The sequence below is a fragment of the Protopterus annectens genome, chromosome 2.part1, assembly GCF_019279795.1.
Source record: "Protopterus annectens isolate FY-2018-M chromosome 2.part1, PAN1.0, whole genome shotgun sequence".
Classification (NCBI taxonomy): domain Eukaryota; kingdom Metazoa; phylum Chordata; order Ceratodontiformes; family Protopteridae; genus Protopterus; species Protopterus annectens.
In genome coordinates, this window is record NC_056729.1 from 417,888,319 (window position 1) to 417,914,618 (window position 26,300).

The 26,300-nt window shown below is 44.6% G+C and overlaps 1 protein-coding gene across 1 annotated transcript in view; it reads right to left on the reverse strand.

Annotated features, from left to right (window-relative positions):
• The window catches only part of LOC122794851 (SWI/SNF-related matrix-associated actin-dependent regulator of chromatin subfamily A member 5-like), a 1,390,680-nt gene that overhangs the window by 1,034,197 nt on the left and 330,183 nt on the right, over window positions 1-26,300 (reverse strand). The window lies entirely within an intron of this gene.

A 26,300-nucleotide genomic window follows, 5' to 3' on the forward strand; every position in this document is an offset into this window, starting at 1 on the left:
ATGAACCCCAAGGATTGCAGTATTTGCCTTGCAGAAAGCAGGGTTTTTGTGGCCACCTGTTTGAAGTAAGTTACCAAATGAATTTGCTTCGCTGATGTAAGGAAAGCCATCTGGGCAGTTGTATTCAAGCTTGCACCCAGGAATGTAATTTTTTGAGAAGGTACCAGTTGTGATTTCTTTTCATTTATATAGTGTACCCTAGACAAGTTAGAAAGTACAGTTGTGTACAATTACAATAAATGTAGATGTTCGAGTGTATTCACTGCTGCAGTCATTACATTTGGGTAATCTGCTGGCAGGTTGCCCTTAGTCAGCCTGAATAACAAAGTCTTGGGTCCTGTGTTGGTTGATGTCTTCTCTTCCATGACGTCAGGTCGTCAGGGGTATAAAACATGCAGCAGATGCCATTTTATTCAGTTTTTCTTGCCCCAGATGTCAGGTGCCCCCCAAATGGGGAGCAAAATAAATTATATATATATATATATATATATATATATATATATATATATATATATAAATAAGCAAATATATGTAAATGCACTTTTAGCAACATAAACTTTACCTTCGTCTAACAGCAAATACACCACAAAGGCTTTAGTATATAGTGAAGGAAAGAAAAGGTATACAAAAGGGGGATGGTGGGTGGGTAACCCGGACTGCAACCGTGAATACACTCGAACATCTACATTCATGTTAAGTGTACACAACTGTACTATGTTCTTCGTGTTTCACTGTTGCAGTCATTACATTTGGGTAGAATCCCAAAGGTATGGATGGGAGGATGGAACTAAACAGCATTAGGAGCGGCTATAACGCCCTGCAGAACTGCAGTGGCAAAGCCTGCCATGGATTTGGGGAAGAGAGGCAAATGATAATGCTTTGTGAAGGTATGAACAGAGCTCCAAGTTAGCAGCCTCTAGAATGTCTTTGGTTGGAACCCCTCTGAGAAAAGCTGCAGAGGTAGAGGCAGCCCTGGTGGAATGAGAACTGATCCCCTTGGGCACAGGTTTACCATGGTGCAAGTAGCAGAAACAAATGCAGTGGCTTATCCACTTAGAAATAGTCTGCTTTGATATAGCCTTCCCCCTCTGACCCTGCAGCAAATGCCACCAGTAATTGCTCAGCCTTTCTTAGAGATTTGGTCCTGTAAGTAAAATCTTAGTTGTCTGTGTATGTCCAATGAATGCAGAATCCGCTCCCCCTTGTTCTGCGGATTTGGGTAGAATGCTGGCAGGCGAATTGTCTGGTTAAGAGCCACACTGGATACCACCTTAGGCATAAAAGAAGGACTTGTCCCGAGGAACACAATGTTCGGGTAAAATGTAATAAAAGGCACCACAGCCATGAGAGCCTGTAGTTCTGAAACCCTTCTTGCTGAAGTGACTGCCAAGAGGAAAGCTGTTTTCCAAGATAGAAATTATATATCCACAGTAGCTGCTGGTTCAAAAGGAGGCAGGGTGAGTTTTTCCCGCACAAAATTGAGGTCCCATGCAGGAGATGGTGATCTTCTGGGAGGCCCTAAATTTTTGGCCCCTCTGAGATGCTGTTTAAGCAGAGAATGAGAAAAGAGGGGAGGCTCTGCGTTGTAGTGAGCCGAGATGGCAGAGGCATGGATTTTTAATGAAGCAAAAGATAGGCCCTTGTCAAGCATCTCAGTCAAATATTGTAAAATCTGAGGAATACTGGGCTTTGCTGTGTCTGTTCTCTGTGCTTGGTTCCAAGCACAGAATCTCTTCCATTTATCAGTATAAGATTTTCTAGTACTAGGCCTTCTGGCTTCCAAAATGACAGCCATCACAGATTTATGGAGAGGTGGTGTTTGAATAAATAAATGATCAGCCATGCTGCAGAATTTGATTGTTCTGCTGAGACAGTAGATGAGGTATCCGAGGCAAGTACCAAGGAGGAAGTTGAGACATATTACTTAGAATTGGGTACCAGTGCTGGCAAGGCCAGTCCGGAGCAACTAGGATAATTTTTGGTTTTTCCTGTCTGACTTTTAGCAAGACCTTGGAGAGAAGAGGCAGAGGGGGAAAGGCATAGACCGATAGGTTTTTCCAACTGAAGGATAGGGCATCCACTTTCCATGCTTTTCTGTGATAAGTTCTTGTGCAGAATTTGTCCAGCTGATAAATTTGGGGAGAGGCAAATAGATCCATGTCTGGGCTCCCACATTTCTGCTGAAGATTTGTGGATCCAGTTTCCATTTGTGCGGGTCCATAAGATTTCTGCTTAGGTCGTCTGCCAAAGTATTTGGTTTTCCTGGCAGGAACTGAGCTTGAAGATGTATTTGTTAAGTCAAAGCTGTGTTCCAGAATGCCATGGCTAGTCTGCAAAGAGGGTAGGAATGTGTACCCCTGTTGTCCGTCTTTATCAGTAGTTGTCCTGGATGAAATAAGTCCTTGAAGGCTGTCAGAGCATTCTGAACAGCTAGTATCTCTTTCTGGTTGATATGCAGATGCATTTGTTTTGGGCTCCATTTGCCCTGAATGCATCTCCCCGCCAGGTGGGCCCCCCAAGCATAGTCTGATGCGTCTGTAGTTAGGGTTTGGGTGGCAGGGCCTAGAGTGAATGACAGTCCCTTGTTTTGGTGACATGTCTCTGCCCACCAAAGAAACTCCTGTTGTAGGCAGGGAATGAGAGGAAAGTACAGTAGTGTACCTACCATAAATGTAGATGTTCGAGTGTATTCACTGTTGCAGTCATTACACTTGGGTTATCCTGCTGGCAGGCTACCCGCAGTCGGCTCGAGTTCCAAAGTCTAGGTCCGGCGTCGGTTGCTGTCGCTTCTTCCCTGATGTCAGTGCACCAGGGGTATAAAAGATGCAACCGACGCCATTTTCTTCAGTTTTCCTTGCCACAGATGTCAGGTGCCCCCAAAAAGGAAAGGCTGAAAAAAATTACGTCAAAAAACATGCATGTACCAAAATAACATTTCCTTCATCTACAAGCAAATACATCACATAGGTTGTAGAGAGTTGAGAAGTACGGAAAGGACCCAGCAAAGAAAAAGTGGGGATGGTGGGTGGGTAACCTGGACTGCAACAGTGAATACACTCGAACATCTACATTTATGGTAGGTACACAACTGTACTATGTTCATTGTGTTTCACTGTTGCAGTCATTACACTTGGGTTGAATCCCAAAGCCGAGGTTGGGTGGCTGGACCTAAATAGGATTAGGAGAGGCTACCAGGCCCTGCAGAACTGCAGCGGCAAAGCCTGCTCTGGATTTAGAGTAGAGAGGTAAGTGGTAGTGCTTAGTGAAAGTGTGCACTGAACTCCAGGTTGCAGCTTCTAAAATGTCTTTGGTTGGTACTCCTCTGAGAAAGGCTGCTGAAGTGGCTGCTGCTCTGGTAGAATGTGGCCTTATGCCCTTAGGCACTAATTTGCCATGTTGTGCATAGCAGAAGCGAATGCAGTGTTCTATCCATTTTGAAATTCTCTGCTTTGAGATAGGCTTTCCTTGTGATCCTGCAGCATAAGCTACAAACAGTTGCTCAGTTTTTCTGAAAGCTTTTGTTTGTCCAAGTAGAATCGTAGCTGTCTGTGTATATCCAAAGTATGTAGAAGTCTCTCCCCTTTATTCTGGTGATTTGGATAGAAAGTTGGCAAATGAATGGTTTGGTTAAGAGCCACACTGGAAACCACCTTTGGCATAAATGTTGGGTTTGTCCTTAGAGAGACCCTGTCTTGATGAAAAATGATGAAAGGTTCCACTGCCATTAATGCCTGTAACTCTGAGACTCTTCTTGCTGAAGTTATTGCTAGGAGCAGAGCAGTTTTCCATGATAAGAATTTTATATCAGCTGTGTTGGCTGGCTCAAAAGGAGGCAGTGTGAGCTTTTCTAATACAAAACTGAGGTGCCAAGTAGGTATTGGTGCTCTCCTTGGGGGTCTTATGTTTCTTGCCCCTCTGAGGTACTGCCTTAGCAGTGGATGTGACAAAATAGGAGGTTCCGTATTGTAATGAGCTGAAATGTCAGAGGCATGGATTTTAATAGATGAAAAGGATAGGCCTTTGTCCAGCATCTCAGTTAGGTATTGTAAAATCTGAGGAATATTTGGAACAAGTGGTTCGAGTCCTTGTGCCTGGTTCCAAGCACAGAATCTTTTCCATTTTTCTGCATAAGATTTCCTAGTGCTGGGCCTCCTGGCTTCTAGAATGACATCCATAACAGCTTTAGAGAGAGGTGTGGTCTGAATGGCTAAATTATCTGCCATGCAGCCAGATTTAAGGTTCTGAGTTGACTGTGTAGAATCTGATTGTTTTGTTGAGTCAGAAGATGAGGAATTTGAGGTAAAGGTCAGGCTGGGCCTCGAGACAAGTTCTTTAGGATTGGGTACCAGTGCTGGCGTGGCCAGTCTGGGGCTATCAGGATCATTTTTGGCTTCTCTTGTCTGACTTTTAGGAGTACCTTGGGAAGAAGAGGCAGTGGAGGGAAGGCATAAATTGTCAGGGTTTTCCAGCTGAATGAAAGAGCGTCCACTTTCCATGCTTGTGAGTGGTAAGTTCTTGTGCAGAATTTCTGTAGTTGGCAGTTGTGAGGGGAGGCAAAAAGATCTATGTCTGGGCGTCCCCATTTCCTTGTTATCATGCTAAAGACCTGTAGATTTAGTTTCCATTCATGTGGATCCAGGAGATTTCTGCTTAGATCGTCTGCCAGTATATTTTTCTTTCCTGGCAGGAATTGTGCCTGCAAATGTACTTGATAGGTCAGTGCTGTGCTCCACAGAGTCATGGCTTGCATGCAGAGGGGGTAGGAATGCGTGCCCCCTTGCTTGTTTATGTACCACATAACTGTGGTGCTGTCAGACTTTAGTAATAGTTGTCCTGGATGTAGTAAATCCTTGAAGGCTGTCAGGGCATTCTGTACAGATAGCATCTCTTTTTGACTGATGTGAAGATGCATTTGTTCCCTGGGCCACGTGCCCTGAATACATTTTCCTGCCATGTGTGCCCCCCAGGCATAATCCGATGCATCCTTTGTTATTGTCTGCCTGGCTGTGGGTAAGGTGAAGGGCTGTCCCTTGTTGTGGTGACAGGCCGTGGACCACCACAGAAACTCCTGTTGTAGACCGGGAATTATAGGTACTATTGTTTCCAGGCTGTGGCAATGCTGAATCCAAACACTTTTTAGATACCATTGTAGTTTCCTCATATGCAGTCTTGCATATGGAAATAGTAGAATGCAGGAAGCCATGAAGCCCAGGGCCTGCAGAATTTTTCTTGCAGGGAGCTGGGTCTTTGTTGCCATCATTTGAAAGTAATGAGTCAGTTGCCTTTGTTTTGTCTGGCGTGAGAAGCCATCTGGGCAGTTGTATTTAAGCTTGCACCCAGGAATATTATCTCTTGAGAGGGCACTAGTTTTGATTTCTTTTCGTTTACTGTGTACCCTAGGCAAATTAATAATCTTTTTACAAACGCCAGATGCTTTAGTAGAATGTCCTTGCTCTCTGCTTGAATAAGGCAGTCGTCCAAGTAGGGATATATCTGAATTCCTCTGTCTGCAAAATGCAATTACTGGTGCCAGGCATTTTGTGAAGATCCTGGGCGCAGTAGATGAGCCAAAGGGCAGTGCAGAGAATTGGTAATGCATTGAGCCAGCTATGAATCTGAGGTATCTTCTGCAAGATTGTCTGATTGGGACATGCAGGTATGCCTCCTTGAGGTCCAAAGTAACTAGCCAAGCCTTCTTGCGCAGCATGGGTAGAAGTTGCTGCAGTGTTAACATTTTGAATTTTGGAACATCCAGGAAAGTATTTAGGGTTGACAAGTCCAGTATTGGTCTCCAGGCTTTGTCCTTTCTGGGAACCAGGAAGAGTCTTGAGTAAAAACCTTGTCCCTGTTCTTGCTGTGGTACTCTTTGAATAGCTCCCATATCCATGAGAGCAGCAATTTCCTTTTGTGCCTCTGCCCATTGGTTTTGTGGCAGGTCCGGCATACCTTTTGATTTTGGAAGGGTGTGAAAGTGGAACCTGTAACCCTGAGAAACTATATTCAGTACCCATTTGTCCTGGGTGATTATGTGCCACTTTTGTGCAAAAAGTGCTAGCTTTCCCCCTAGGGGTGCTGCCAAAAGCTAAGTGCTTGGCCTTTGTAGAGGAAAGTCATTGGGACGGTTTCCTATAATGTTGTGATTTGTCTTCTCCTCCTTTGGGGGCAGAAGCACCCCATTGTTTAGGTCTGTAGGAGCTTTGGGGCTGAGATCTGCCTCTTGGGAGTCTGTATCTGCCTCTTTGTGGCCTGACACCTGAAAGGACCAATTTTTTGAAGGCCAGTTTCTACTACACCTAGGTGGTTGAACCTGTAAGAAATCCTTTACTGTCTGCATAGATTTTGCTTTATCCTCCATTTTCTTTAACACCTCTTCTGCCTTAACACCAAAGTATCATGCTGTAATGGAGCATCCAATAATTTTACTTTAACATGTTCAGGTAAACTTTGTTCTTTCAACCAAGCATGCCTTCGAATGACAGAGCCTGTAACTGCGGCTCTGCAAGAAGCCTCTAATGAATCAAAACCACATTGCAGAGTATGCTTTCCCACTTGTTCAGCTGCATGCAATAATTCCTGCATTTCCTTATTGTCAGGATTCTCAGAATTTGTAAGCATTTTCTGTTTTAACAAAGACATAAGGTACTGTAGATATTTAAGCATGTGAAACTGGTAGTTTAAAGCCCTTACAGCTAAAGTAGCAGATGTGTAAATTTTTTCCCCAATCTATCCAGAGCTCTAGAATCCCTATCAGAGGGAACAGGGTTTTTAGCAGTGGAAGCCTTAACCCCCTTTGGGACCCTGGGAAACTGTTTCAGGGTCAGCAGCAGGGTTTTTATAAAGAAATTTATGACAGTCAGGGACCCTGTAATACCTGTCTGACTTGACTGGTGCATCAGGAGACAGACTGGATTCAGAGAAAGCATCATCAACTATATCAAGCACAGGGGGAATAGCCAGGGGCCTGTGTTGAGGCAGTAACAGAAAATTTCTGAGCCTTTTCTTGGATTCTGAATAATCCTGGCTCTCCCAGTGGAAATGTTCCCTCATGGTGTACAGAGTTTACCCAAAAGAGTAATCCTCAGGTGGAGAGGCTGAAGGTACAGATTCTTCAGCATCAGAGTCCTCATTGGGAGGAAGAGAACAGCCCTGATCTGAAGAGGAATCAGAGGAAATAGAAACCTGGTCAGAGGAGTCATAGTCCGTGTCTTGCCTAGGCCGTTTATCAGGAGGGGGATGGGAACCCCTGATCAAAGTAATTAAGTCTTCGGCCATTTTAAGCATCTGTTTCTTTGGCATGGTTGACTGTCCAGGAGAATGCTGTACTTGTTTCTTTGTCTTTAATGGTGTCTTTGTACTTTGGCTGCTGCAGAGGATTTAATAGTAAGCTGTGAAGGTCTGAAAACACTCTCAGAAGCAGATGCCTGCTCAGCAGCTCCAGACCCATCTGAGGGAATAGTTTCTGCAGGCCCAATACCTTTAGTATCCAGAGGCCTAGTTGTCTCCACGTGGGAGTCGGGTACGGCCTGCGGCTCTGAGGTAGCGGGTGTCCGGGACTGCGAAAGCGCCTCACTGAGAACCGGCGAACCAGCGACTGGCCTAGAAGAGGTTTTGTCATCTGTTTTGGACCTCGGATGCCTGTCCTTTTCCTTGTCTTTGCTTTTTTTATGAATTCCAGTCGTTGGTTGTTCCGATGGCATTATATAGTTAAACCTTCAGCCAAAGTAATGTAATGCAAAATCAAACAGACGTTTAATAGTGCGTTTGTTGAATTTAGCACAAAACAGACAGCTAGTAACGTCGTGGTCAGGGCTGAGGCAAGGAATACAGTAAGAGTGAAAGTCCTTATGAGGTATTTGCTTCCCACAAGAAATACAATTGTTAACTTTTACTGACATCGGTCTGGAGCAAGAAAAAGTTTCCCCAACGGGGTACTTAGCTTTATTAAAGACTTCGGTTCTGAAAATCTCAGGAGTCTGCCGACCGGCACTTGCGAACTGCTTCTGCTTCGGGCACGGCGCGGCAAGAAAGACTGAAGAAAATGGCGTTGGTTGCATCTTTTATACCCCTGGCACACTGACGTCAGGGAAGAAGCGACAGCAACAGACGCCGGACCTAGACTTTGGAACTCGGGCCGACTTCGGGTAGCCTGCCAGCAGGATAACCCAAGTGTAATAACTGCAACAGTGAAACACTATGAACATTCATTGTTTCCAGACGGACGATGTTGGCTCCATAAACTTTTTAGGTACCACTGAAGTTTCCTCATATGCAGTCTCGCATATGGAATTAGTAGAATGCAGGATGCCATGAACCCCAAAGCCAGCAGAATTTGTCTTGCAGATAACTGGGTTTTTGTTGCAATTTGTTTGAAGTATATTATCAGTTGCCTTTGTCTGGCGTAAGGTAAGCCATCTGGGCAGTTGTATTCAAGCTTGCACCCAGGAATGTAATTATTTGAGAGGGTACCAGTTGGGATTTCTTTTCGTTTACTGTGTACCCTAGGCATGTTAGAAGCCTTTTTAAAAACGCCAGATGTTGAAGAAGAGTGTCCTTGTCCTCTGCTTGAATGAGACAGTCATCCAGATGAGGATAAATTTGAATGCTTCTTTGTCTGCAGAATGCAATTACTGGTGCCAGGCACTTTGTAAAGACCCTGGGCGCAGTAGATAAGCTAAAGGGCAGTGCAGAGAATTGGTAATGCAAAAGACCTGCCTTGAAGCGGAGGTATCTTCTGCAATGATTCCCTTATTGGGATATGCAGGTATGCCTCTTAAGTCTAGAGTCACTAACCAAGCGTTCCTGCCCAGCATAGGCAGTAGCTGTTGTAAAGTCAGCATTTTGAATTTTGGAATGTCCAAGAATGTGTTCAAAATCGATAAGTCCAGTATTGGACGCCAAGAATTGTCTTTTCTGGGTACCAGGAAAAGTCTTGAATAAAAACCTTGTCCTTTTTCCTTTTCTGGTACTGGTTGAATAGCCCCCATATCCATGAGGGACATAACTTATTTCGGAGCCTCTGCCCACAGATTTTGTGGCAGATCTGGCCATCCGTTTGGAATTGGCAAAGTATGGAAATGAAATCTGTACCCCTGGGATACTATGTTAAATACCCACTTGTCCTGGGTAATTAACTGCCAATTTTGAGCATGAAGTGCTAGTTTTCCCCCATGGGGGCTGCCAAAAGATAAGTGCTTGGTGATGGTAGAGGAAAGTCATTGAGACTGCTTACTGTAGGGTTGTGCTTGTTTTCCTCCAGATTTGGAGGTGGAGGCATCCCATTGTTTTGACCTGTAAGAAAGTACAGTTTTGTACCTACCATAAATGTAGATGTCCGAATTGGATAGCATCTGCAGTCATAACAACTGGGTTGTCCTGTCGTCAGGCAGCCCTACAGTCGGCCGGATTCCAAAGTCCGGGTCCGGCTTCGGCTGATGTCGCACTTCACCCGACGTCATCTCTGTTGGACTTCGGGTATAAAGGCATCAGCCGACGCCATTTTCTTCAGTGTTTCTTGCCCCAGATGCCAGAAGCCCTATAGAAGGCTAAAAATTTTGGATAGATGCCAATGTTTCCAAAAGATAGAGGTAAACACAAAAATAAGCATGTATGTACATAAATACAAACAAATACACCATGAAAGAAATAACCCCATTAGCTAGCTATTAGAAGGGTAAACACCCTAGCAGTACCACAGAGGGAAAGGAGGGAGGTAATCCTGACTGCAGATGCTATCCAATTCGGACATCTACATTTATGGTAGGTACAAAACTGTACTATGTCCTTCATGGATGCATCTGCAGTCATAACAACTGGGTAGAATACCATAGCCAACTAGGGCAGGAGGATAAAAGTAGATTATGGTGTGTTTAGGATCCCTTGCAGAACAGCAGTGGCAAACCCTGCTCGGGATCTGGAATATAGAGGTAAATTATAATGCTTGGCAAATGTATGCACGGAGGTCCAAGTAGCCGCCTCAGTAATGTCTTTGGTAGCCACTCCTCGTAAGAAGGCTGTGGTAGTGGCTGTTGCCCTTGTAGAATGAGGTCTTATGTTCTGTGGAATTGGTTTTCCATGGAAGGAGTAACAGAATCGTATGCAATTTCCTATCCATTTGGAGATTGTCTGCTTGGAAATAGCTTTTCCTTCCCTTCCTGTTGCATAGGCTACGAAAAGTTGGTCAGTCTTTCTGCTATTTTTGTTCTGTCCAAGTAGTAGCGTAGCTGTCTATGTACATCCAAGGTATGCAGTATTCTTTCCCTCTGTTTTGTGGGTTGGGAAAGAAGGTAGGTAGGTGGATTGCTTGGTTTAAAGACACTCTGGATACCACCTTAGGCATAAATGTAGGATTAGTCCTCATGGACACTCTATCTTGGTGGAAGATTAGAAAGGGTTGCACTGCCATTAAGGCCTGTAGTTCTGAAACCCTCCTTGCTGAAGTAATTGCCAGTAGGAAAGCAGTTTTCCATGACAGGTGTTGTAGGTCTGCTGTTGCTGCTGGTTCAAAAGGTGATAGTGTCAATTTTTCTAGCACAAAGTTCAAGTCCCAAGCTGGCAATGGTGGTTTCCTTGGAGGTTTTACATTCTTGATTCCTCTGAGGAACTGCCTGAGCAAAGGGTGTGAAAAACAGGTGGATCAAAGCTGTATTCTGCTGAAATAGCTGATGCATGAATCTTGATGGAGGAGTAGGACAGGCCTGAATGAAGTAGTTCGCCAGATACTCCAGAATGTTAGGCATATCTATGTTTGATGCATCTTTTCCTCTTTCAGAACTCCAAATGACAAACCTTTTCCATTTCCCAGCATAATTCCTTCTAGTTGAAGGCCTGCGTGCTTCAAGAATAATGTCTTTAACTCTTTGTGAAAGTTCTGTATTAGCAGCTGCTATGTGATGTTCCATGCAGTCAGTTGCAGGGTTTTACGGTTTGCATGCATGGTGCTGCAGTTGTTCTGAGTTAGCATCAAAGGCATCAGGGGTATTGGCGACATATTGTTTCGCGACATGCTCCTCAGCAGTCGGTACCAATGCTGTCTTGGCCAGTTTGGAGCTATCAGGATTATCCTTGGTCGTTCCTCCTTGATTTTTAGTAGTACTTTGTGTATCAAGGGAAGAGGTGGGAATGCATATGCTGTTAGGCCTTTCCAGCTGAAGGAGAGCGAGTCCACTTTCCATGCTAGTGGGTGGAATGTCCTTGTGCAGAATTTTTTGAGCTGGTGATTGAAAGGTGATGCGAATAGATCTATCTGAGGCATTCCCCATTTCTTCGAGATGGGCTTGAAGATATCCGGTGCAGCTGCCCATCGTGGGGATCCCATGTGGTCCTGCTTAACATATCTGCTAGAGTTTTCTTTTCCTGGCACAAATATTGCCTGTAACTGGATGTTGTAGCTGAGTGCCAGGGTCCACAGCTCCAAAGTCATTCTGCATAGGGAGTAAGAATGAGTGCCTCCCTGTTTGTTGATGTACCACATGACTGTGGTGTTGTCTGTCCTTATCATCAAGTGGTCCTCCTTGAGAAATGGTCTGAACTTTTGGATTGCCAGTTTTACTGCCAGCATTTCTTTTAGGTTGATGTGCAGGTGAAGTTGGTCCTGTGTCCACAATCCTTGTATGCATTTGTCCAGCATATCGCCCCATCCTAGGTCTGAAGCATCTGTTGTGATGGTCTGGCTTGCTTGACCCTTGCGAAAGGGCAGGCCTGGGTTTGACTGGCATGCCTGAGCCCACCATAGGAACTCCTGTTTTAAGCATGGTATTAGTGGGATTTCCGTTTCTAGGCTGTGTCTGTGTTGGGACCATAAATTCTTTAGGTACCACTGTAGTTTTCTCATATGTAGTCTGGCAAATGGAACCAAGATTATGCATGATGCCATGAAACCCAAGGCCTGCAGTACCTTTCTTGCTGTTAACTTGTTCAGTTTTGTTAGTGCCAAGAAGTAAAGAGGAGTTCTTTTGTTTTTCTGTAGTTAGGAATGCCATTTGTCTTACTGTGTCCAATTCGCTCCCAGGAAAGTCCTTGTCTGGGATGGTATCAGTCTTGACTTTTGTAAATTGACTGTGTATCCCAGTGCTTGAAGCAAGTAAATGACCCTTTGTAAATCTGTTGTCAGCTTGCTTTTGTTGTCTCCTTGTATCAGGCAGTCGTCCAGGTATGGATAAATTTGAATTCCCTGTAGTCTGCAATGGGCGATTACTGATGCCAGGCATTTTGTGAATACTCTGGGCAGTAGATAAGCCAAAGGGCAATGCTGAGAATTGATAGTGCTCTGATCCTGCAAGAAATCTGAGGTATCTTCTGCAGATTGGTCGAATGGGGACGTGCAGGTATGCCTCCCTGAGATCTAGAGTTACCAGCCAACACTCCTTGCCCAGCATGGGAAGAAGTTGCTGTAGGGTCAGCATTTTGAATTTTGGGACAATGATGTAAGTATTCAGGGTGGACAGGTCTAGAATTGGTCTCCAACTTTTTTCCTTTCTTGGAACTAGGAATAGTCTGGAGTAGAACCCTTTCCTTGCTCTGCTGTTGGCACTTTCTCCACAGCTCTCATGTTTGCTAACTCCATTATCTGTTGTAGAGCCTCTGTCTTTTGATTTGGAGGTAGATTTGGCATTCCTCTTTTGTCTGGTAAAGTGTGGAAGTGGAACCGGTAACCTTGATCTATGGTTCGTAAAATCCACTTGTCCTTTGTTATGTGGTGCCAGTTTTTGAAAATAAGGTTAGCTTTCCGCCTAGAGGAGCTGCTATTTGTTCCCTGGTAGGCGGGTTTAGGATTAAGTCACTGTGGCTGTGTTGATGTAGTGGCAGGTGTTGAGTCTGTGCCTCTGTTGTTACCTTGCCACTGTCGTCCTCTGTAGGCACCTCCTCTGGATTGGTTTCTGCCTCTGGAGCGTCTATTCCTGCCCCTTTGAGGTCTTGTGGAGTCAGGAAAGGACCAATTTTTGGCAGGCCAGTTCCTGCTAAACCTTGGGGTTGAACCTGCAAGAAATCTTTAACTGTCTGGACTGATTTTGCCTTTTCTTCCATTTTCTTCATAACCTGCTGGGCAGGTGTACCAAACAAACTTGTTTTATCCATAGGAGCATCTAGCAATTTAGATTTAACATGATCCGGTAAAGCTTGCTCCTTTAGCCATGCATGCCTTCTAATTACAGTGCCAGTCATGGCTGATCTAAATGAAGCCTCCAGTGCATCATAGCCACATTTTAAAGAGTGGTTACTAACTTGCTGTATGTTATTTACCATTTCTAATACATATTTCTTATCAAGAGATTCATCAGTGGTTAGCTTTTTAGTTAACTGATCAAGCATAAACTCTTGGTATTGTATCATGTGAAACTGACAGTTTAAAGCTCTAGCTGAGAGAGTGGCTGAAGTGTAAACCTTTTTACCCCATCTGTCTAATGACCTTGCTTCCCTTTCAGAAGGAACAGGGTTTTTAGCTATGGTCGCGGCTACTGCCTTGGGACCCTGGGAAATAGTTTCGGGGTCTGCAAGAGGGGCCTTGTAAAGGTGGTGATGAGTATCTGGCACCCTGTAAAATCTGTCTGGTTTGGCAGGGGCTGGGGGTAAAGAATCTGGAGCGGAGCAGACATCATTGAAAGCATCATCTACCACAGAGAGAACAGGAGGTATAGCTAAGGGCCTGTGCTGTGGAAGGTGCAAAAGGTCCTAAGTCTTTTCCTGGAGTCTGAAAAATCCTGTTGCTGCCATTGGAACTGTTCTCGCATGGCATGCAAGGTTTCCCCAAAGGAGAATTCTTCTGGTGGGGAAGCAGCTGGAATGGATTCTTCAGCATCAGAATCTTCAAAATTGGAGAAAGGAGCCTCTGGCTGGTCAGTTATGTCTGATTCATCAGCAGAATCATCAGAGGACACTGGCTCATGGGGCTCTGCCCTAGGTCTCTTCTCTGGGGGCTGAGAGGCCCTGTCTGGGTGAGATTGAGATCCTCTAATTAATGAAATTAAATCTTCTGCCAAAGTAAGCATTTGAGAACTGGAAGAGGGCCTGGTTGAGGGGGGTTTAAGAGGCACTGTTTTAGTAGTCTTGGCTGCTTTAGCCCTGGCGAAGGCCTTAATGGACATGGCTGCTGGAGGCCTAGCAGCACCACGTGCTGGGGTAGAGACATCCAAGGGAATGGTGTCTGATAAGTCAGTGGTAAGCACCGTAGTGGGTAAAATTTCTGAGGCCGATTCAAGAGTGTTAGCAGGGACCTCAGTTGTAGAGGTAGATTCAGCTGTATTTTGATCAGTTTTCTCGGTTTCGAAACCGAGACACTCATGATTTGCTTAACCATGGTTTCGGCGAAACCGCGGACCGCAGTGTCGGTCTTTTCTTTGCGTTTTGGCAGAATCGTGGTCGGAGGATCCGGCGGCATAATGTACGCAAAATCAGAACCGAAAAACTGTTCTGCAAACTCCGACCGACGTCTAAGCGTTTGTCGGTTGAAAGAAGCACAGGACGAACAGGCTGCTACGTCGTGGGCTGGGCCTAAGCAAGGCAGGCAGTAAGAGTGGAAATCTTTATGAGGTATTTGTTTCCCACAGGTTAAACAATTATTAACTTTTTCTGACATCGGCTGAGGCAAGAAAGAGTCCCCAGCGGGTACTTAGCTTTAGAAGTCTTGGTAGTATTCGGTAGAAGTAATCTCTGGATCCGACCGACCGGCACTTGCGAACAGCTTCTGCTTCGGGCGCCACGCGGCAAGAAAGACTGAAGAAAATGGCGTCGGCTGATGCCTTTATACCCGAAGTCCAACAGAGATGACGTCGGGTGAAGTGCGACATCAGCCGAAGCCGGACCCGGACTTTGGAATCCGGCCGACTGTAGGGCTGCCTGACGACAGGACAACCCAGTTGTTATGACTGCAGATGCATCCATGAAGGACATCCCTGCGATTGGTATCTGGAGCGTTTTGAGTGCCTGGATTTGCCTCGAGTGGCTCGATTGAACATAGGAAAGGACCAATTTTTAGTAGGCCAGTGCCTACTAAACCTGGGTGGCTGCACTTGCAAGAAATCTTTTACAGTTTGCAAAGATTTAGCTTTGTCTTCCATTTTCTTTAAAACCTCTTCTGCCTTATTACCAAACAGAGTATCATGCTGCAAGGGGGCATCCAACAATTTAGCTTTAACATGATCAGGCAGATTTTGCTCCTTGAGCTAGGCATGCCTTCTAATCACAGATCCAGTAACTGCGGCCCTGAAAGAGGCCTCCAAGGAATCAAAACCACATTGCAAAGTATGCTTTTCAACTTGTTCTGCTGAATGCAATAATTCCTGTAATTCTTTATTTTCCACACAATCAGAAATCAACATAATTTGCTGTTTCAGTAAGCCCATAACATGCTGTTGATATTTAAGCATATGAAACTGGCAGTTTAAGTCCCTAATTGCCAAGGTAGCAGACGTACAAACCTTCTTTCCCCATCTATCCAGCGTCCTGGAATCTCTATCAGAGGGGGTAGGATTTTTGGCTGTAGAGGCCTTTACGCCCTTGGGACCCTGAGAAAGTCTCTGGATCAGCAGCAGGATTTTTGAATAGAAATTTGTGGGAGTCAGGAACCCTGTAATATCTGTCTGGCTTACTAGGAGCTGGAGGTAGGGAATCAGGAGCCATGCTCGATTCCAAAACACATCATCAACAATGTCTAATACAGGAGGTATAGCCAAAGGCCTATGCTGAGGAAGACGGAGGAAATCCCTAAGCCTCTTTTTTGATTCAGAGAAGTCCTGACTCTCCCAATGAAAATGCTTCCTTAAAGTATGCAAAGTCTCTCCAAGAGAGTAATCCTCAGGAGGAGATGCAGATGGGATGGATTCCTCTGCATCAGAATTCTCATAGGGTGGATTACTGATCAGAAGAGGAATCAGAAGAAATGGAAACCTGATCTGAAGATTCATAATCAGTGCCTTGCCTAGGCCTCTTAGCAGGGGGGGGGTGGTGGTGGTTGGGAACCCCTGATCAAGGTATTCAAGTACTCATTTTTCATCTGTTTTTTAGGCATAGGGGCCTGAGCATGTGGCTCATGCGTCAGTTTTTTAGACATAGATGTTTTTGACCTTGTTATTGAGGCTGTCGTCGGTTAAAATGTTGAGGCCTGAAAACACCCTCAGAAGCCAGTGCCTGCTCAGTGGCTCCGGACCCAACCAAGGAAGAAACATCCGCGGGTACAATACTCTGAGTATCTCGCGGCATACCGGACTCCGAATGGGTCTTGGTAAAGGCCTGGGACTCAAATGTAGCGGGTATCAGGGGCTGTGAAAGCGCCTCACTGAGTACCGGCGAACTGGCGACTGGCATAGGAGAAGCTTCGTTGTCGGTTTTGGACCTCGACGGTCTGTCCGTTTTTTTTTTTGCGTTTTTTGTGAACACCAGTAGTCGGATTGCTAACCGACGACATTTCAGGATAATTGAATCTTGATCCAAAATATTTAGAAGCAAAACTATACCGATGCTTAATAGTGTGTTGGTTAAATCTAGCACAAAACCGACAGCAAGGCATGTTATGATCCGGGCCTAGGCAAGGAATACAGTACAAATGAAAATCCTTATGAGGTACTTGCTTCCCACAAGAAATGCAATTATTAACTTTTACTGACATCGGTAAGCAGCAAGAAAAAGTTTCCCCAACGGGGTACTTAGCTTTGGTTTGAAGACTTCGGTTCTGAAATTCGAATGCGACAATTTCAGGAGTCGGTCAACCGGCAGTTGCGAACTGCTTCTGCTTCGGGCACCGCGCGGCAAGAAAGACTGAATAAAATGGCATCGGCTGCATGTTTTATACCCCTGACGACCTAAAGTAATGGAAGAGGAGACAGCAACCGACGCAAGACCCAAGACGTTATTCAGGCCAACTGAGGGCAACCTGCCAGCAGATTACCCAAATGTAATGACTGCAACAGTGAAACACGAAGAAAATCCCTTTTTACAAATGCCAGATGGTTTAAAAGAGTGTCCTTGTTTTCTGCCTGAATTAGACAATCATCCAGGTATGGATATATTTGAATATTTCTTTGCCTGCAAAATGCAATTACTGGAGCCAAGCACTTTGTAAAGACCCTGGGCACAGTAGATAAGCCAAAGAGCAGTGCAGAGAACTGGTAATGCAAGTAGCCTGCTTTGAAGTGGAGGTATCTTCTGCAAGATTCCCCGATTGGGATATGCAGGTAAGCCACTTAAATCTAGAGTTGCCAACCAGGCATCTTTGCCTAGCATAGGAAGTAACTGGTGAAGAGTCAGCATCTTGAACTTTGGAATGTTCAGAAAGGTGTTTAGAGTAGGTAAGTCCAGAATTGGACGCCATGATTTGTCTTTTCTGGGTACCAGGAAAAGTCTTGAATAGAAACAGTGTCCCTTTTCCTCTTCTGGTACTGGTTGAATGCTCATGAGGGAAAGCACTTGTTTCTGGGCCTCTGCCCACTGATTTGGGGGCAGGTCTGGCCATCCGTTTGGAATTGGCAAAGTGTGGAAATGAAATCTGTATCCCTGGGATGCTATATTTAAAACCCATTTGTCCTGGGTTATAAGTTGCCAGTTTCTTGCATGAAGAGCCAGTTTCCCCCCAAAAGGGGTGGCTAAAAGTAAGTGCTTGGTAAGTATAAAGGGAAGTAATTGAGACTGCTTACCATAGGGAGGTGTCTTGTTGTTTCCAGATTTGGAAGAGGAGGCACCCCATTGTTTTGTTCTGAAAGTCCCTTGTGACTGAAACCTGGAGCCTTTGGAATGTCTGGGTTTGACTTGACTGGCTCTCGAAGGAACTGGAAAGGACCAGTTCTTAGTAGGCTAGTGCCTACTAAATCTTGGAGGTTGCACTTGTAAGAAACCTTTCACAGTTTGCATAGATTTAGCTTTATCTTCCATCTTTAAAGCTTCTTCAGCCTTATTACCACAGACACGGTCCTGTTGTAAAGGAGCATCCAACAATTTTGCTTTAACATGATCAGGCAGATTTTGCTCTTTGAGCCAAGCATGCCTTCTTAGCACAGACCCAGTTACAGCAGCCCTTCAAGAGGCCTCCAAAGAATCAAAACCACATTTCAAAGTATGCTTTCCAACTTGTTCAGCAGAATGCAATAAATCCTGTAAATCTTTGTTTTCCACAGTCAGAAATTAACATAATTTTCTGTTAAAGTAGTCCCATGACATGCTGTTGATATTTTAGCATATAAAATTGACAGTTTATAGCCCTGATTGCCAAGGTTGCAGAAGTGTAAACCTTCTTACCCCATCTATCCAGCGCCCTGGAATCTCTATCAGAAGGGGTAGGATTTTTAGCAGTAGAAGCCTTAATGCCCTTGGGACCCTGAGAAATGGTTTCAGGATCTGCAACAGGATTTTTGAAAATAAATTTGTGGGGGTCAGGAACCCTGTAGTATCTGTCTGTCTTACAAGGAGCTGGAGGCAGAGAATCAGGAGCCATACTAGATTCTGAAAAAAAGTCAACAATGTCTAGAACAGGAGGTATAGCCAAAGGCCTATGTTTGAGGAAGAAGAAAATACCAAAGTCTCTTTTTAGATTCAGAGAAATCCTGACTTTCCCAGTGGAAATGTTCCCTTAAGGTATGTAAAGTTTCCCCAAAAGAAAAATCCTCAGGGGGAGAAGCAGAAGGAATGGAATCTTCTGCATCAGAGTCCTCAAAAGTAAGTATAGACAATTCCTGGTCATTACAAGAGTCAGAAGATTCATAATCAATGTCTTGCCTAGGCATCTTAAAAGGGGGGGGGGGTTGGCTACGCCTGATCAGAGTAATTAAATCATCAGCCATTTTGATCATTTGTTTTTTAGGCATAGGGGCCTGCACATGTGGCCCAGGCGTTGGTTTTTAGGCATAGGTCGAGATTTTGGCCTTAGTTTTGAAGATGGCGTCGGTCTAATATACAAATCTGTAGGCCTACAAACACTCTCAGAAGCCGGTGCCTGCAGAGCGGCTCCGGACCCATCCAAGGTAGAGACATCCGCGGGTTCCATAATTGAAGCATCTTGCGGCATGCCGGACTCTGAATGGGTCTCAGTAGTGGCCTGCAAATCAGAAGGAGCGGGTATCAGGGGCTGCGAAAGTGCCTCACTGAGCACCGGCGAACTGGCGACTGGCTTAGGAGAAGTGGCGTTGGCAGTTTTGGACCTCAACGGCCTGTGTGACTTTTTCTTTGTGTTGTTTTAGGTATTCCGGTAGACGGATTGCTAACAGACGACATTTCTGGATAATTAAAGCGTGAGCCAAAATATTTAGAAGCAAAAATGTACTGACGTTTGATAGTGCGTTGATTAAATAAAGCATAAAACTGACAGCAAGGTACATTGTGCTCAGGGCCTAGGCATAGGAATACAGTACAAATGAAAATCCTTATGAGGTATTTGCTTCCCACAAGTAATGCAATTATTAACTTTTACTGATATCGGTAAGGAGCATGAAAAAGTTTCCCCAACGGGGTACTTAGCTTTTTAGTTGAAGACTTTGGATCTGAAACTCAAAAACGAAAATTTTAGGAATCGGCCGACTGGCACTTGCGAACCGCTTCTGCTTCGGGCACCGCGCAGCAAGAAAGACTGATGTAATGGCGTTGGCTGCATGTTTTATACCCCTGACGACCTGACATCATGGAAGAAGGGACAGCAACCGACGCAGGACCCAAGACTTTGTTAATCAGGCCGACTGAGGGCAACCTGCCAGCAGATTACTCAAATGTTAATGACTGCAACAGTGAAACACGAAGAACATCTTTTTTCTCTGGCATGAGGTAGGCCATCTGGGAAGTTGTATTCAAGCTTGCTCCCAGGAATACAATTTGTTGGCAGGGTACTAGATGTGACTTCTCTTCATTTATGGTGTACCCCAGAGAAGTTAGTAATTTCTTTCCAAATGCCAGATGATTTGAAAGTAGGTCCTGGCTTTCTGCCTGAATTAGACAATCGTCCAGGTATGGATATATTTGATGAATATTTCTTTGCCTGCAGTATGCAATGACTGGAGCTAGGCACTTTGTGAATACCCTGGGCGCAGTAGATAAGCCAAAGGGCAGTGCAGAGAACTGACAGTACATACAACTTGCTCTGAAGCATAGGTAGTTTCTGCAAGATTCCCTTATTGGGATGTGCAGGTAGGCTTCCTTTAAATCCAGTGTTGCCAACCAGGCATTTTTGCTAGCATGGAAAGCAGCTGAGTAAGAGTTAGCATTCTGAATTTTGGTATTACCAAAAATGTGTTTAGGATAGACAGGTCCAGGATAGGATGTCAGGAATTGTCTTTTCTGGGTACCAGAAAAAGGCTCGAGTAAAAACCTTGCTCCCATTCTTCTTCTGGGACAGGTTGAATAGCTCTGATACTTAGAACAGAAAGAACCTGCTTTTGAGCCTCTGCCCACTGATTTGGGGGTAGGTCTGGCCAAACGGTTGGGGTTGAGAAGGAGTGGAAGTGGAATCTGTATCCTTGGGAAACTATATTTAAAACCCATTTGTCTTGGGTAATGAGATCCCAGTTGTTTGCATGCAGAGCGATCTTCCCCCTAAATGAACAGTCAGTTGAGCAGGGCTTGGAAGGTTTAAAGTGAAGTCATTGTGACAGTTTACCATAGGGGGGTGTCTTACTATTCCCAGCTTTGGAAGTGGGAGCCCCCCACTGCTTAGGCCTGTGAGTACCTTGAGACTGAAGCCTGGGTGGTCTGCTGATCCTGTGTTTGGACTGAGAAGGCCTGGAAGAGGCAGGAAAGGACCAATTCTTAGAAGGCCAGTGCCTACTAAATCTGGGAGGCTGTACTTGCAGGAAGTCTTTTAACAGTTTGCATAGATTTAGCTTTTTCCCCCATCTTTTTAAGTACTTCTGCTTTGTTGCCAAACAGGCGGTCTTGGTTTAAGGGAGCTTCCAGTAATTTAGCTTTAACATGATCTGGCAAAGTTTGCTCCTTAAGCCAAGCATGCCTTCTAAGTACAGACCCAGTGACAGCAGCCCTGCAAGATACCTCTAATGAATCAAAACCACATTACAAAGTATATTTTCCAACTTTTTCAGCAGAATGCATTAAATCCTGTAATTCTTTATTTTCAGTAGTCCGGAATCAACATAATTTTCTGTTTAAGCAATCCAATAATATGCTGCTGATACTTTAACATATAAACTGTCAGTTTAAGGCCTTAATGGCCAAAGTAGCACAAGTGTATACCTTCTTACCCCATCTGTCCAGAGCCCTGGAATCTCTATCGGAGGGGGTAGGGTTTTTGGCAGTAGTAGCCTTAATGCCTTTGGATACCTGTGAAATGGTCTCAGGATCCGCAGTAGGATTCTTAAAGAGGAACTTGTGAGAGTCAGGTACTCTGTAATACTGGTCAGGTTTTCTGGGAGTCAGAGATAAAGTGTCAGGGGCCAGGCTAGATTCCAAGAAGGCATCATCTACAAAGTCCAGTACAGGAGGGATAGCTAAAGGCCTGTGTTGAGGTAGAAGTAAGAACTCCCTAAGCCTCTTTTTGGAGTTTTTTGAGTATCCTTGCTTTCCCAGAGGAAATGGTCCCCAAGAGTATGCAAAGTTTCACCAAAAGTGAAATCCTCTGGAGGGGAAGCAGAGGGAATGGAGTCCTCTGCATCAGAATCCTCATAGGTAGATAAGGGCTACTCCTGGTCATCAGACAAAACAGAAATTTCAGAATCCTTTTCAGAAGAAGAATCAGTCCTAGGTCTCTTAGAAGGAGAAGGGTGGCTTCCCCTGATTAGAGTAATAAGGTCTTCAGCCATTCTTATCATTTGTTTTTTTAGGCATAGGGGCCTGACTACGCGGTCTGGGCATCGGTTTCCTAGGCATGGATCGAGTTTTAGGCCTTGAAGAAGAAGATGGCATCAGTTTAATATGCAAGTCAGTAGGCCTGAATACACCCTCAGAAACCGGTGCCTGCACAGCGGCTCCAGACCCATCCAAGGTAGAGACATCCCCAGGTTCCACAGTCGAAGAAGCATCTACTGGCATAGCGAACTCCGAATGGGTCTCAGTAGAAGCCTGCGAATCTGAAGTAGCAGGTATCAGGGGCTGCGAAAGCGCCTCACAGAGTACTGGCAAACTGGCGACTAGCTTAGCAGAAGCGTCGTCGGCAGCTTTGGACCTATGCGGTCTGTCTCTGTCTTTATCTTTGCACTTTTTTGGAATGTCAGTAGTTGGGTGGCTTACTGAAACCATTTATGGATAATTGAACAGAGTACCAAAATATTTAGATGCAAAAATGAACAGACAACGAATAGTTCGAGGTTTAAATAAGGCACAAAACTGACAGCGGGGGACGTCGTGGTCTGGGCCTAAGCAAGGTATGCAGTACGAATGAAAATCTTTATGAGATATTTGCATTCCACAAGAAATATAATTGTTAACCTTTACTGACATTGGTTAAGAGCAAAAAAAAGGATCCCAATGGGGTACTTAGTTTTGTTGAAGACTTCGGATCTGAAACTCGAAAACGAAAATTTCAGGATTTAGCCGACCGGCACTTGCAAACTGCTTCTGGTTCGGGCAACACGGCAAGAAAGACTGATGTAATGGGCGTCAGTTGCATGCTTTATACCCTGACTGCCTGACATCATGGAAGATGAGATTGCAACCGACACAGGACCCAAGACTTTGATAATCAGGCCGACTTAGGGCTACCTGCAAGCAGATAACCCAAATGTAATGACTGCAACAGTGAAACACGAAGAATATCTGGCACCACAACTATGTGCCCTGTTCAATCACAGCCTTACCTCAGGCTATGCACCTAACGAATGGCGCACTGCTACAGTCATCCCTCTCCATAAACAGGGAGTGACTACAGACCCTGGGAACTATCGCCTCATTAGCCTGATGAGTCTGGTATGTAAAGCTATGGAATGCATCATCATGGACCTGCTTAAAGATATAGGCAATCTCCAAACCCTTGAACCCATGCAGTTTGGCTTTGTCAAGGGGATATCCTGCCTGCTGAACCTGGTTGATGTCTTCAAGGCAATCACCAAGGCTGTGGATGAGGGTAAGGCAGTGCATACAGCCTATCTCAACCTGGCCAAGGCCTATGATGCCATTCCCCACTCGGGTATCACTGAAACTCACCAAGCTAGGCATCAGTCCTAATATCACTAGGTGGGTTGAAAATTGGCTCATAGATCCACAGAGTGAAAGTTGCAGATTCCAAGTCAGACTGTCGACCAGTCATGAGTGAAGTACCACAGGGCTTGGTCTTGGGCCCTCTCCTGTTTGGCATCTACTTCTCAGAAGTCCAGACCAACACAGAGGGACTCTGGCTGACCAAGTTTGCTGATAACTGCAAGCTAGGAGTCATTATTAACTCCCCAAGTGACACAGGCATCCTACAAAGGGCCTCACTGAGACCAATAACTGGTGTCGGAACCATGGCCTTAAAATTAACGCCAAAAAATGTGTCATCATTCCCTTTGGAAAAAACTCAGTTCCCACCAATTACCATGTCGATGGGAGCCCACTGAAGCAGCCATAAGAGATCTGGGCACCAAGATCGACAGCAACCTCACTTTTGAGCACCAGATTGCCACTGTGGTCAGAAAGTCCTTCTATTTGGCACATCTAATAACCAAAAGTTTCGCATCCAGGAAGGAAGAAGTCATCATCCCTCTCTACTCATCCCTCATTAGACCAATCATCGAATATAACGTCCCGTTTGGCATGTACCTGACCAGACACCTAGAACAGCTGGAGAGGCCACAAAAGTACCTCACAAAAAGGATCCTAGGCCTTAAACACATGTCCTACATGGACAGACTCAAGAAACTTCAGCTGTTCTCAGTCTCTTATCTACTTAGAGGTGATCTCTGCTTGACTTACAAAGCTATGTCTGACCCAGCCCTACATAAAATGGTAGGCCTAAAGAAATCCCAAACCCCAGCGCCACACACTCCAGAGATCACAACCTCATTACCACAATCAACAGAACATGCTGGAGGGGCAGGTTCATCACTCAGAGACTGACCATAGTCTGGAATAAGCTTCCCACTCATGTCAAGCAGAGCACCTCGCTGGCTCTCTTGAAGAGGCATCTTGACCAGTGGATGGGTAACAGGAAGTTAACCCCAGGGAACACTCCAGTTGCCCTACAAGATAGAGGCACTGTGAACTAACATCGGGTGGCATGGTGCCAGGGCAATTCTTTGGGCTAGGCTTGTAAAGGCCCTAGAGCCATTAGCCTAGTACAAACCTATGAACCTATGAAGGTGACAAGGACAGTGTTTGCATTCCATGCCCCTGGAATTCACTGGTCATTGGTGGGTGATCTCTCTCACTCAGGATGAGGGTGCCTACTAAAGGAAACAGAAGAGTTTGACACATTATGAAGTACCTTGACCCAGCATTAAACTGTAATGTTCAGTGTGTGCTCTTACAACCTTTCTTATCCCACAAGCAAATCACAAGTGTAAATCCAGTTGCACAGATGTGGCAGCAAGACCTGCAGAAGTGCAAATCTTGACTTATTGAAGTCACACACTTGTAACAATGAGGAAAAACCAAACTCTCCAAGTACATGACAGAATTGTGGGCATTAGCCAGAGAACTTGATGACCTACTCCAAGGGGCTAGCCATCCGAGATCTCAGGGGCATAAAGCAGTGTGTCAGAAACCTATGGCAAGCTTCCACCTGTGACTGCTGAGGAACTTTTTCTCAGACCATGGTCAGACAATGAGCTTAACCTCTTGTTAGCAAAAACTGAAAGGGAACAGACGAATGCCAACAAAATGTTAGGATTTATTAAAATGGGCTTTGTTTTATGGCTGGTCTCATTTCTTTTAAATTCTCCTTCTTTGGCTCTTGTTAAGGCTTATACATCAGATCCTACTGCCAGCAATGTGCTAGCTTCTTACCACAAGAGCCATCCTTCTCCAGCTAAAGTAGGCCTCAATCTTATCCCTACTCCTTTCCTCAACAGGTTGACGTGCAGATATCATATGCACTCATTAAGACTACACAGTCTTCTCAAAAAAGTACAGACATCATCTTTGTTTGGCCAAAATGATGACCTTACAAATGTAGGAAAACTTTTATTTTTACTTCAAAATTTATCTGGATAACATTGATCTCAGCAGACCAATATACATTTTGCTTTTAACAAATGACTGTGTGAAAGGCAAATCTTGTACGTAATACTGTGCACAGCTAGCCACCTGGTGGTTTGAACACTGGCTTTAGAGGATTGTCACTGCTGAAGTGACACTGACCCCAATATGCAAAAATAGGTAAATGGGTTTGAGGATGGATGGACAAGTGCAGGTAACACACATCTGAATATTGTGAAAGCAGTAAAATTAATTCCCACAAAAACAGAAAAGGAGAAAGTGGTGGGAGGTTTGGGGACGTACCAGAAGAGCAGCCAAAATGGTTACATCAGAAGAAGAGATGATGATTAGAGAAGAGGTGATAGTATGATTTATGTGATGTCACCTGTGTTCCAGCATTGGCATTCAGCTTGATTAATTGGGTGTTTTTGATTCAGGGACTGAATTTGGTGTAGAAGGGGAGATATTTTAGATAACTTGGCATTGTGTCCCAGTTTTGATGCTGGTAGGGTGAAGGTGTGATTGGTGCAGTGTAGTTTGGTTGCAGGGGTTATCAGACTGCAGGTAGACTGTATTATCTAAAGCTGTACAATGAAGGTTTTATGAGTGAGTTTGTGTGCTAGAGGGGGAAACATTACATGGTTTCTGTTTCCTAGGCACTGAACAAAAGAAAAAGCCAAGGAAATACATCAAGAATGAGCTAAAAATTTTATAAGCTGTAAGAATGAACTGAACTGTAGAGATGGGTTGGCTCTCCTCTACTGGTACCAGAGAGCATGACATGCACAGAAAAGGGGTTTTGGTGCTTGTACTAAACTAAAAAGATGTGCGTGTACTAAACTAAAAACAAATATGCTAACCAACTGTCCTTGTGAAAGGGTTCTTTGTTACTCACTGCAAACAGCCCCTTGGAAAAAGCTGAATAAAAATATCTTCCAGTTCTACTTGTGCAAAAATCAGAAATGAAATGAGAAAAAATGATAACAATGAAACTGCAGGAAAAAAGTTACTGAATCTTTTCAGTGTGACTTTTACTGGGCTTGAAAGAGGACCTAAAAATCACAAAACAGCTAGAATCAAACAGAAAACTGATCTCAATCATTTCTTTTCTTATTTTTCCTCCCATTACTCCCTACCATCTGCTGTGTCCCAGAGCCTCCCCTCAACTGTACACAAATATCCCAAATGGTTGAACAGATTGCCCAACAGATGGGGACCTTTGAAAGTGGGACCTCCTTGCGGAACTTTTGGGAAGTGAGCAAAGATAT